Source organism: Panulirus ornatus, chromosome 1 (genome assembly GCF_036320965.1).
Source record: "Panulirus ornatus isolate Po-2019 chromosome 1, ASM3632096v1, whole genome shotgun sequence".
NCBI lineage: Eukaryota > Metazoa > Arthropoda > Malacostraca > Decapoda > Palinuridae > Panulirus > Panulirus ornatus.
Genome location: NC_092224.1, coordinates 91,223,052 through 91,236,283, shown reverse-complemented (window position 1 = coordinate 91,236,283; position 13,232 = coordinate 91,223,052). Strand labels below are relative to the sequence as shown.

Below are 13,232 nucleotides of genomic sequence, written 5' to 3'. Positions count from 1 at the left end.
GAGTGAGGGATATACGAACTGGATGAGTAAAAATGTCTGGACAGTGTAGCCAGAACACGGGTGCTGGGGGAAGGGAGGGGAGGCAGGCAGTGTAGCCAGAACACGAGTGCTGGGGGAGGGAGGAGAGGCAGGCAGTGTAGCCAGAACACGAGTGCTGGGGGAGGGAGGAGAGGCAGGCAGTGTAGCCAGAACACGAGTGCTGGGAGAGGGAGGAGAGGCAGGCAGTGTAGCCAGAACACGGGTGCTGGGGGAGGGAGGAGAGGCAGGCAGTGTAGCCAGAACACGAGTGCTGGGGGAGGGAGGAGAGGCAGGCAGTGTAGCCAGAACACGAGTGCTGGGGGAGGGGAGGAGAGGCAGGCAGCAGTGTAGCCAGAACACGAGTGCTGGGGGAGGGAGGAGAGACAGGCAGTGTAGCCAGAACACGAGTGCTGGGGGAGGGGAGGAGAGGCAGGCAGCAGTGTAGCCAGAACACGAGTGCTGGGGGAGGGAGGAGAGACAGGCAGCAGTGTAGCCAGAACACGAGTGCTGGGGGAGGAAGGAGAGGCAGGAAGCAGTGTAGCCAGAACACGGGTGCTGGGAGAGGCAGGCAGGCAGTGTAGCCAGAACACGAGTGCTTGGGGAGGGAGGAGAGGCAGGCAGCAGTGTAGCCAGAACAGGCGTGCTGTGTGTGTGGGGGGGGGGGAGTGTGGGAGTGTGGGATTGTGGGGGGGGTGTGGGAGTGTGGGGGAGTGTGGGGGGGTAAGGTAAGGGGGGGGCGGGGCAAGGTTAAGCGAGCACTAAGCCAAAATGGAATCAAATTAGTAAATCAATTTAGTACATTCCCCATTTTCTATGTCTCAAGCCAGCACAACGCACTCTTGTGACGAACACACACTCACACACACACACACACAAGCGGCGTGGCCAGCCAGCTGTCCATAAGGGCTGGTTTCTTGTTTTTTGCTGTCCTATAGACAGCATTAATGGGCCCCACCTCGGGGCAAAAACATGTTAAGACACACGGTTTTTTTTTTTTTTCCCCCCCAGTCACGTGACGTCCTGACTCACGTGACCAGCAGGACGTGACCACGTGGTGACCCACCATCCTCCCCCCCCCCCACTCCACTTTATGTGGTCATAGTCACGTGACACGTGGGAGAGGGGGAGGGGAATGGTGATCCACCCTCTGCACAAAGGTGGATTGACCAGGTGTGGTGACCAGGTGTGTGGAAGGTCTGGTACCACGTGTGGTGACCAGGTGTGTGGAAGGTCTGGTACCACGTGTGGTGACCAGGTGTGTGGAAGGTCTGGTACCAGGTGTGGTGACCAGGTGTGTGGATGTCTGTTACCACGTGTGGTGACCAGGTGTATGAAAGGTCTGTTACCACGTGTGGTGACCAGGTGTGTGGAAGGTCTGTTACCACGTGTGGTGACCAGGTGTATGAAAGGTCTGTTACCACGTGTGGTGACCAGGTGTGTGGAAGGTCTGTTACCACGTGTGGTGACCAGGTGTGTGGAAGGTCTGTTACCACGTGTGGTGACCAGGTGTATGGAAGGTCTGTTACCAAGTGTGGAGGGTCTGTTACTAGGTGTGGTGACCAGGTGTGAGGAAGTTCTGCTAACAGATTTGGCGACCAGATATGTGGAAGGTCTGTCACCACGTGTGGTGACCAGGTGTCTTGAAGGTTAGCTACCAGGTGTGGTGACCAGATGTATGGAAGGTCTGTCACCAGGTGTAAGGAAAGTCTGGTACCAGGTGTAGTGACCAGGTATGTGGAGGGTCTGCTGCCAGGTGTAGTGATCAGGTGTTTGGTAGGTCTGCTACCAGGTATGATGACCACGTGTATGGAGGGTTTATCTCAGGTGTGGTGACCAGGTGTGAGGAAGGTGTGGTAAACATGAGGAAGGTCTGGTACCAGGTGTGGAGACCAGGTGTGAGGAAGGTCTGGTACCAGGTGTGCTGACCAGGTGTGAGGAAAGTATGGTACCAGGTGTGAGGAAGGTTTGGTGTCAGGTGTGGTGACCAGGTATATGGAAGGTCTGCCACCAGGTGTGATGACCAGGTGTGTGTGTAAGGTCTGCTACCAGGTATGGTGACCACGTGTCTAGAGAGTCTACCGCAGGTGTGGTGACCAGGTGTGTGGAAAGTCGGTTACCAGGTGTGGTGACCGGGTAAGTGGATGGTGATCTACCAGGTGTGAGGTGTGCCTGCCGAGCCCCAGGGGGCAGGTGTGTGAGGGCTGGCCCACCAGGTGTGGTGGCCAGTAGGCAACACAAGCACAATATACACTACACATGTGACCTACCTCCATATATGTCTGGCAACATTATTTCTCCGGAACTGTAAACATTAGAACCAATATCTCAGATCATATATATATATATATATATATATATATATATATATATATATATATATATATATATATATATATATATATATATACACTAGTTTACATGAGATATTATTTGTACATTACATGGATGATATATATATATATATATATATATATATATATATATATATATATATATATATATATATATATATATATATATATATATATATATATATATATATATGAGAACATTAATAATTAAAGGAGAACTTACCGTATATAAAACACATATACTTGCACAGGTGAATTAAATATAAATCATTTATTAAAGTACAATTTATCAACAGCCCAAATATAATATCACATCACACAACCATTGCATGACAACATATCTTAAAGATACTTGTGTTTATATATATATATATATATATATATATATATATATATATATATATATATATATATATATATATATATATATATATATAGCGTTAAGAACAGAAGGTCTGAGCCTAAGAGGGAGATCCTCACTTGGCCCATTCTCTGTTCCGTATCATATACATGTATAAAAAAAATATATCTGAAAACCCATAATGTATATTTTCTTAGCCTTGCAAGATTAATGACCTCCTTGTAGACTTAAAAGATTTAAAACCATTTTTCCCCAAGTATGTCCACTATACTGATGGTATAATTAGTTAGTTAAGAGACTAATTGTGTATATCCGTCACTTAGAAGCCTTATAAGTACCTGGAACCCCACGATATACTGTGTAGTGAAGATAAAAGTGTTGATCCCAATTTATAGTATCGAGTATTATACTTAAATTCTTTGAGTAGGATCATTGTAAGACTTTAAGTACGATAACTGGTTCTTTAAGAGACTAATTGTGTATACCCGTCACTTAGAAGCCTTTTAAGTACCTGGAACCCCACGATATACTGTGTAGTGAAGATAAAAGTGTTGATCCCAATTTATAGTATCGAGTATCATACTTAAATTCCTTAAGTAGGATCATTGTTAAGTCTTTGAGTACGATACTTTTTCATCTTTATGTACGACGACTACATTCCTTACTGAGGGGGAATAATACTATATCTTGACCCTGTTATGTTTACAGGCTAGAAGTATGATGACGTCTTCCTCGGAAGTATGATGACGTCCTCCTTGAAGTGAGGTGACGTCAACCCTGAAGTCTGACTGTACAACTCCGGGTGGTGGCGTGCCACACGGCCTGCCGCCTTACAGGGGCTGGGTTCGAATCCTCGACGACCACAGGTAAAGCCTTAGCATTCAACTCCTTTTAAAAATGTCATCGTTCCAATCCTTTAAATATGATGGAGTCATCCCTTAAGTATGTTTCCCTCCCCCTCACTACTTTAAAGTATACTGACTTAAATACCTTAAGTATGAAAGTAGGTCACAGTAGTATACACGATCTCCTTTGCCTATATTTACTTGATGAACTGCATGCACTGATATGCTACAGTGCTTTCAAGTCATAAATCATTTATCGTACTTCAGCACAGTGCTCTGGGGTCAAAGTATCGTACGCGAATGATAAGTGACCTTACCTCTATCTGGCGTTATCGTACTCGAGGGTTGTTATCGTACTTATGGCTTATGCTATTGTACTCAAGCGTCAAGTTATCGTACTTATGTCTTATGCTATCGTACTCATCAAACGTTAAGTTATCGCACTTCTGGCTTATGCTATCGTACCCAAGCGTCAAGTTATCGCACTTATGGTTTATGCTATCGTACTCAAGCGTTAAGTTATCGTACTAATGGCTTATGCTATCGTATCCAAGCGTCAAGGTATCGCACTTCTGGCTTATGTTATCGTACTCAAGCGTTATCACACTTCTGGCTTATGCTATCGTACCCAAGCGTCAAGTTATCGCACTTATGGTTTATGCTATCGTACTCAAGCGTTAAGTTATCGTATTTTTGGCTCATGCTATCGTACTCAAGTGTTAGGTTATCGCACTTATGGCTTATGCTATCGTATTCAAGTGTTAAGTTATCGCACTTATGGCCTATGCTATCGTACTCAAGCGTTAAGTTATCGCACTTAAGGGTTGATTATTGTAGTTCAAGTCGTCAATTTTGGCACCCATCTTATTAATGAGTTGTTATCCTACTCAAGGGATAAATCATCACGCTTAAGGGTGACGTCATCATACTCAAATCTTTAAGTTATCGTACTCATTAGTGAAGTTATCATACTCATGTCTTGAGCCATCGTACATGTGGGTAACGTTCTCGCACACTCAGAGGTTCAAGTTACCACAACTTATGGTTTAAGTTATCAAGCTAAAGCCTTCAGTTATCGTACTAATGGGTTAAGTTATCAGGTTCAAGCCTTCAGTTATCGTACTTATGGTTTATTAGGCTCAAGTCTTCAGTTATCGTACTTATGGGTTAAGTTATCAAGTTCAAGTCTTCAGTTACCGTACTTATGGTTTAAGTTATCAAGCTCAAGTCTTCAGTTATCGTACTTATGGTTTAAGTTATCAAGCTCAAGTCTTCAGTTATCGTACTTATGGTTTAAGTTATCAGGCTCAAGCCTTCAGTTATCGTACTTATGGTTTAAGTTATCAGGCACACGTCTTCAGTTATCGTACTCATATGGGCTTAAGTTCGCCTGGTTAAAGTTATCGTGTTATAAGTGGGCAGGGCAAGGGTTAAGTTATCATACGATTAGGTTATCATATTATTAGGTTATCATACGATTAGGTTATCATGGATTTCACGATGAAAATATGTCCACTCGCCCTTATCAGACGTGGGGTCAGGCCTATATCAGAATAAGATAAAAAAAAAAAACTAATTAAACCCATTTTTATAACCTATTATTTTCACTTAATAACCTATTTATCATTGATCACAACCAATTAATATTGGATTAGAACTGATCATAACCAATTTACCACAGGATAGAACCTATTAACCCCATTTTCGAACCAACTTTCCACTGGATGGAACCTATTAACATTTGAAGCAACATTTACCAAGGATTAGAACTATACCATTTTTGAACCAATTTACCACAGGATAGAACCTATTAACCCCATTTTCAACCAATTCATCCCTGAATAGAACCTATTAACCCCATTTTCGAACCAATTTACCACAGGATAGAACCTATTAACCCCATTTTTGAACCAACTTTCCACTGGATGGAACCTATTAACCCCATTTTCGAACCAATTCATCCCCTGAATAGAACCTATTAACCCCATTTTCGAACCAATTCATCCCCTGAATAGAACCTATTAACCCCATTTTCGAACCAATTCATCCCCTGAATAGAACCTATTAACCCCATTTTCGAACCAATTCATCCCCTGAATAGAACCTATTAACCCCATTTTCGAACCAATTCATCCCCTGAATAGAACCTATTAACCCCATTTTCGAACCAATTCATCCCCTGAATAGAACCTATTAACCCCATTTTCGAACCAATTCATCCCCTGAATAGAACCTATTAACCCCATTTTCGAACCAATTCATCCCCTGAATAGAACCTATTAACCCCATTTTCGAACCAATTCATCCCCTGAATAGAACCTATTAACCCCATTTTCGAACCAATTCACCACAGGATAGAACCTATTAACCCCATTTTCGAACCAATTCATCCCCTGAATAGAACCTATTAACCCCATTTTTGAACCAATTTACCACAGGATAGAACCTATTAACCCCATTTTCGAACCAATTCATCCCCTGAATAGAACCTATTAACCCCATTTTCGAACCAATTCATCCCCTGAATAGAACCTATTAACCCCATTTTTGAACCAATTTACCACAGGATAGAACCTATTAACCCCATTTTTGAACCAATTTACCACAGGATAGAACCTATTAACCCCATTTTCGAACCAATTCATCCCCTGAATAGAACCTATTAACCCCATTTTCGAACCAATTCATCCCCTGAATAGAACCTATTAACCCCATTTTTGAACCAATTTACCACAGGATAGAACCTATTAACCCCATTTTTGAACCAATTTACCACAGGATAGAACCTATTAACCCCATTTTCGAACCAATTCATCCCCTGAATAGAACCTATTAACCCCATTTTCGAACCAATTCATCCCCTGAATAGAACCTATTAACCCCATTTTCGAACCAATTCATCCCCTGAATAGAACCTATTAACCCCATTTTCGAACCAATTCATCCCCTGAATAGAACCTATTAACCCCATTTTCGAACCAATTCATCCCCTGAATAGAACCTATTAACCCCATTTTCGAACCAATTCATCCCCTGAATAGAACCTATTAACCCCATTTTCGAACCAATTCATCCCCTGAATAGAACCTATTAACCCCATTTTCGAACCAATTCATCCCCTGAATAGAACCTATTAACCCCATTTTCGAACCAATTCATCCCCTGAATAGAACCTATTAACCCCATTTTCGAACCAATTCATCCCCTGAATAGAACCTATTAACCCCATTTTTGAACCAATTTACCACAGGATAGAACCTATTAACCCCATTTTCGAACCAATTCATCCCCTGAATAGAACCTATTAACCCCATTTTCGAACCAATTCATCCCCTGAATAGAACCTATTAACCCCATTTTCGAACCAATTCATCCCCTGAATAGAACCTATTAACCCCATTTTCAAACCAATTCATCCCCTGAATAGAACCTATTAACCCCATTTTCGAACCAATTCATCCCCTGAATAGAACCTATTAACCCCATTTTCGAACCAATTCATCCCCTGAATAGAACCTATTAACCCCATTTTCGAACCAATTCATCCCCTGAATAGAACCTATTAACCCCATTTTTGAACCAATTTACCACAGGATAGAACCTATTAACCCCATTTTTGAACCAATTTACCACAGGATAGAACCTATTAACCCCATTTTTGAACCAATTTACCACAGGATAGAACCTATTAACCCCATTTTCGAACCAATTCATCCCCTGAATAGAACCTATTAACCCCATTTTCGAACCAATTCATCCCCTGAATAGAACCTATTAACCCCATTTTCGAACCAATTCATCCCCTGAATAGAACCTATTAACCCCATTTTCGAACCAATTCATCCCCTGAATAGAACCTATTAACCCCATTTTCGAACCAATTCATCCCCTGAATAGAACCTATTAACCCCATTTTCGAACCAATTCATCCCCTGAATAGAACCTATTAACCCCATTTTCGAACCAATTCATCCCCTGAATAGAACCTATTAACCCCATTTTCGAACCAATTCATCCCCTGAATAGAACCTATTAACCCCATTTTCGAACCAATTCATCCCCTGAATAGAACCTATTAACCCCATTTTCGAACCAATTCATCCCCTGAATAGAACCTATTAACCCCATTTTCGAACCAATTCATCCCCTGAATAGAACCTATTAACCCCATTTTCGAACCAATTCATCCCCTGAATAGAACCTATTAACCCCATTTTCGAACCAATTCATCCCCTGAATAGAACCTATTAACCCCATTTTCGAACCAATTCATCCCCTGAATAGAACCTATTAACCCCATTTTTGAACCAATTTACCACAGGATAGAACCTATTAACCCCATTTTTGAACCAATTTACCACAGGATAGAACCTATTAACCCCATTTTTGAACCAATTTACCACAGGATAGAACCTATTAACCCCATTTTTGAACCAATTTACCACAGGATAGAACCTATTAACCCCATTTTTGAACCAATTTACCACAGGATAGAACCTATTAACCCCATTTTCGAACCAATTCATCCCCTGAATAGAACCTATTAACCCCATTTTCGAACCAATTCATCCCCTGAATAGAACCTATTAACCCCATTTTTGAACCAATTTACCACAGGATAGAACCTATTAACCCCATTTTCGAACCAATTCATCCCCTGAATAGAACCTATTAACCCCATTTTTGAACCAATTTACCACAGGATAGAACCTATTAACCCCATTTTTGAACCAATTTACCACAGGATAGAACCTATTAACCCCATTTTCGAACCAATTCATCCCCTGAATAGAACCTATTAACCCCATTTTCGAACCAATTCATCCCCTGAATAGAACCTATTAACCCCATTTTCGAACCAATTCATCCCCTGAATAGAACCTATTAACCCCATTTTCGAACCAATTCATCCCCTGAATAGAACCTATTAACCCCATTTTCGAACCAACTTTCCACTGGATGGAACCTATTAACCCCATTTTCGAACCAATTCATCCCCTGAATAGAACCTATTAACCCCATTTTCGAACCAATTCATCCCCTGAATAGAACCTATTAACCCCATTTTTGAACCAATTTACCACAGGATAGAACCTATTAACCCCATTTTCGAACCAATTCATCCCCTGAATAGAACCTATTAACCCCATTTTCGAACCAACTTTCCACTGGATGGAACCTATTAACCCCATTTTCGAACCAATTCATCCCCTGAATAGAACCTATTAACCCCATTTTCGAACCAATTCATCCCCTGAATAGAACCTATTAACCCCATTTTCGAACCAATTCATCCCCTGAATAGAACCTATTAACCCCATTTTCGAACCAATTCATCCCCTGAATAGAACCTATTAACCCCATTTTCGAACCAATTCATCCCCTGAATAGAACCTATTAACCCCATTTTTGAACCAATTTACCACAGGATAGAACCTATTAACCCCATTTTCGAACCAATTCATCCCCTGAATAGAACCTATTAACCCCATTTTCGAACCAATTCATCCCCTGAATAGAACCTATTAACCCCATTTTCGAACCAATTCATCCCCTGAATAGAACCTATTAACCCCATTTTCGAACCAATTCATCCCCTGAATAGAACCTATTAACCCCATTTTCGAACCAATTCATCCCCTGAATAGAACCTATTAACCCCATTTTCGAACCAATTCATCCCCTGAATAGAACCTATTAACCCCATTTTCGAACCAATTCATCCCCTGAATAGAACCTATTAACCCCATTTTCGAACCAATTCATCCCCTGAATAGAACCTATTAACCCCATTTTCGAACCAATTCATCCCCTGAATAGAACCTATTAACCCCATTTTCGAACCAATTCATCCCCTGAATAGAACCTATTAACCCCATTTTCGAACCAATTCATCCCCTGAATAGAACCTATTAACCCCATTTTCGAACCAATTCATCCCCTGAATAGAACCTATTAACCCCATTTTCGAACCAATTCATCCCCTGAATAGAACCTATTAACCCCATTTTCGAACCAATTCATCCCCTGAATAGAACCTATTAACCCCATTTTCGAACCAATTTACCACAGGATAGAACCTATTAACCCCATTTTCGAACCAATTCATCCCCTGAATAGAACCTATTAACCCCATTTTCGAACCAATTCATCCCCTGAATAGAACCTATTAACCCCATTTTCGAACCAATTCATCCCCTGAATAGAACCTATTAACCCCATTTTCGAACCAATTCATCCCCTGAATAGAACCTATTAACCCCATTTTCGAACCAATTCATCCCCTGAATAGAACCTATTAACCCCATTTTCGAACCAATTCATCCCCTGAATAGAACCTATTAACCCCATTTTCGAACCAATTCATCCCCTGAATAGAACCTATTAACCCCATTTTCGAACCAATTCATCCCCTGAATAGAACCTATTAACCCCATTTTTGAACCAATTTACCACAGGATAGAACCTATTAACCCCATTTTTGAACCAATTTACCACAGGATAGAACCTATTAACCCCATTTTCGAACCAATTCATCCCCTGAATAGAACCTATTAACCCCATTTTTGAACCAATTTACCACAGGATAGAACCTATTAACCCCATTTTCGAACCAATTCATCCCCTGAATAGAACCTATTAACCCCATTTTCGAACCAATTCATCCCCTGAATAGAACCTATTAACCCCATTTTCGAACCAATTCATCCCCTGAATAGAACCTATTAACCCCATTTTCGAACCAATTCATCCCCTGAATAGAACCTATTAACCCCATTTTCGAACCAATTCATCCCCTGAATAGAACCTATTAACCCCATTTTTGAACCAATTCATCCCCTGAATAGAACCTATTAACCCCATTTTTGAACCAATTTACCACAGGATAGAACCTATTAACCCCATTTTTGAACCAATTTACCACAGGATAGAACCTATTAACCCCATTTTCGAACCAATTCATCCCCTGAATAGAACCTATTAACCCCATTTTCGAACCAATTCATCCCCTGAATAGAACCTATTAACCCCATTTTCGAACCAATTCATCCCCTGAATAGAACCTATTAACCCCATTTTTGAACCAATTTACCACAGGATAGAACCTATTAACCCCATTTTTGAACCAATTTACCACAGGATAGAACCTATTAACCCCATTTTCGAACCAATTCATCCCCTGAATAGAACCTATTAACCCCATTTTTGAACCAATTTACCACAGGATAGAACCTATTAACCCCATTTTTGAACCAATTTACCACAGGATAGAACCTATTAACCCCATTTTCGAACCAATTCATCCCCTGAATAGAACCTATTAACCCCATTTTCGAACCAATTCATCCCCTGAATAGAACCTATTAACCCCATTTTCGAACCAATTCATCCCCTGAATAGAACCTATTAACCCCATTTTTGAACCAATTTACCACAGGATAGAACCTATTAACCCCATTTTTGAACCAATTTACCACAGGATAGAACCTATTAACCCCATTTTCGAACCAATTCATCCCCTGAATAGAACCTATTAACCCCATTTTCGAACCAATTCATCCCCTGAATAGAACCTATTAACCCCATTTTCGAACCAATTCATCCCCTGAATAGAACCTATTAACCCCATTTTCGAACCAATTCATCCCCTGAATAGAACCTATTAACCCCATTTTTGAACCAATTTACCACAGGATAGAACCTATTAACCCCATTTTTGAACCAATTTACCACAGGATAGAACCTATTAACCCCATTTTTGAACCAATTTACCACAGGATAGAACCTATTAACCCCATTTTTGAACCAATTTACCACAGGATAGAACCTATTAACCCCATTTTCGAACCAATTCATCCCCTGAATAGAACCTATTAACCCCATTTTTGAACCAATTTACCACAGGATAGAACCTATTAACCCCATTTTTGAACCAATTTACCACAGGATAGAACCTATTAACCCCATTTTCGAACCAATTCATCCCCTGAATAGAACCTATTAACCCCATTTTTGAACCAATTTACCACAGGATAGAACCTATTAACCCCATTTTTGAACCAATTTACCACAGGATAGAACCTATTAACCCCATTTTCGAACCAATTCATCCCCTGAATAGAACCTATTAACCCCATTTTCGAACCAATTCATCCCCTGAATAGAACCTATTAACCCCATTTTTGAACCAATTTACCACAGGATAGAACCTATTAACCCCATTTTTGAACCAATTTACCACAGGATAGAACCTATTAACCCCATTTTCGAACCAATTCATCCCCTGAATAGAACCTATTAACCCCATTTTCGAACCAATTCATCCCCTGAATAGAACCTATTAACCCCATTTTTGAACCAATTTACCACAGGATAGAACCTATTAACCCCATTTTTGAACCAATTTACCACAGGATAGAACCTATTAACCCCATTTTCGAACCAATTCATCCCCTGAATAGAACCTATTAACCCCATTTTTGAACCAATTTACCACAGGATAGAACCTATTAACCCCATTTTTGAACCAATTTACCACAGGATAGAACCTATTAACCCCATTTTCGAACCAATTCATCCCCTGAATAGAACCTATTAACCCCATTTTTGAACCAATTTACCACAGGATAGAACCTATTAACCCCATTTTCGAACCAATTCATCCCCTGAATAGAACCTATTAACCCCATTTTTGAACCAATTTACCACAGGATAGAACCTATTAACCCCATTTTCGAACCAATTCATCCCCTGAATAGAACCTATTAACCCCATTTTCGAACCAATTCATCCCCTGAATAGAACCTATTAACCCCATTTTTGAACCAATTTACCACAGGATAGAACCTATTAACCCCATTTTCGAACCAATTCATCCCCTGAATAGAACCTATTAACCCCATTTTTGAACCAATTTACCACAGGATAGAACCTATTAACCCCATTTTCGAACCAATTCATCCCCTGAATAGAACCTATTAACCCCATTTTCGAACCAATTCATCCCCTGAATAGAACCTATTAACCCCATTTTCGAACCAATTCATCCCCTGAATAGAACCTATTAACCCCATTTTCGAACCAATTCATCCCCTGAATAGAACCTATTAACCCCATTTTCGAACCAATTCATCCCCTGAATAGAACCTATTAACCCCATTTTCGAACCAATTCATCCCCTGAATAGAACCTATTAACCCCATTTTCGAACCAATTCATCCCCTGAATAGAACCTATTAACCCCATTTTTGAACCAATTTACCACAGGATAGAACCTATTAACCCCATTTTCGAACCAATTCATCCCCTGAATAGAACCTATTAACCCCATTTTCGAACCAATTCATCCCCTGAATAGAACCTATTAACCCCATTTTCGAACCAATTCATCCCCTGAATAGAACCTATTAACCCCATTTTCGAACCAATTCATCCCCTGAATAGAACCTATTAACCCCATTTTCGAACCAATTCATCCCCTGAATAGAACCTATTAACCCCATTTTCGAACCAATTCATCCCCTGAATAGAACCTATTAACCCCATTTTCGAACCAATTCATCCCCTGAATAGAACCTATTAACCCCATTTTCGAACCAATTCATCCCCTGAATAGAACCTATTAACCCCATTTTCGAACCAATTCATCCCCTGAAT

At 40.7% G+C, this 13,232-nt stretch overlaps 1 protein-coding gene and 1 pseudogene across 1 annotated transcript in view; one reads left to right on the top strand and one right to left on the bottom strand.

The window, feature by feature from the left end:
* LOC139750862 (uncharacterized) overlaps nucleotides 1-13,232 on the bottom strand; it is a 710,881-nt gene that overhangs the window by 111,638 nt on the left and 586,011 nt on the right. The window lies entirely within an intron of this gene.
* LOC139750869 (organic cation transporter protein-like) overlaps nucleotides 1-13,232 on the top strand; it is a 249,495-nt pseudogene that overhangs the window by 190,352 nt on the left and 45,911 nt on the right.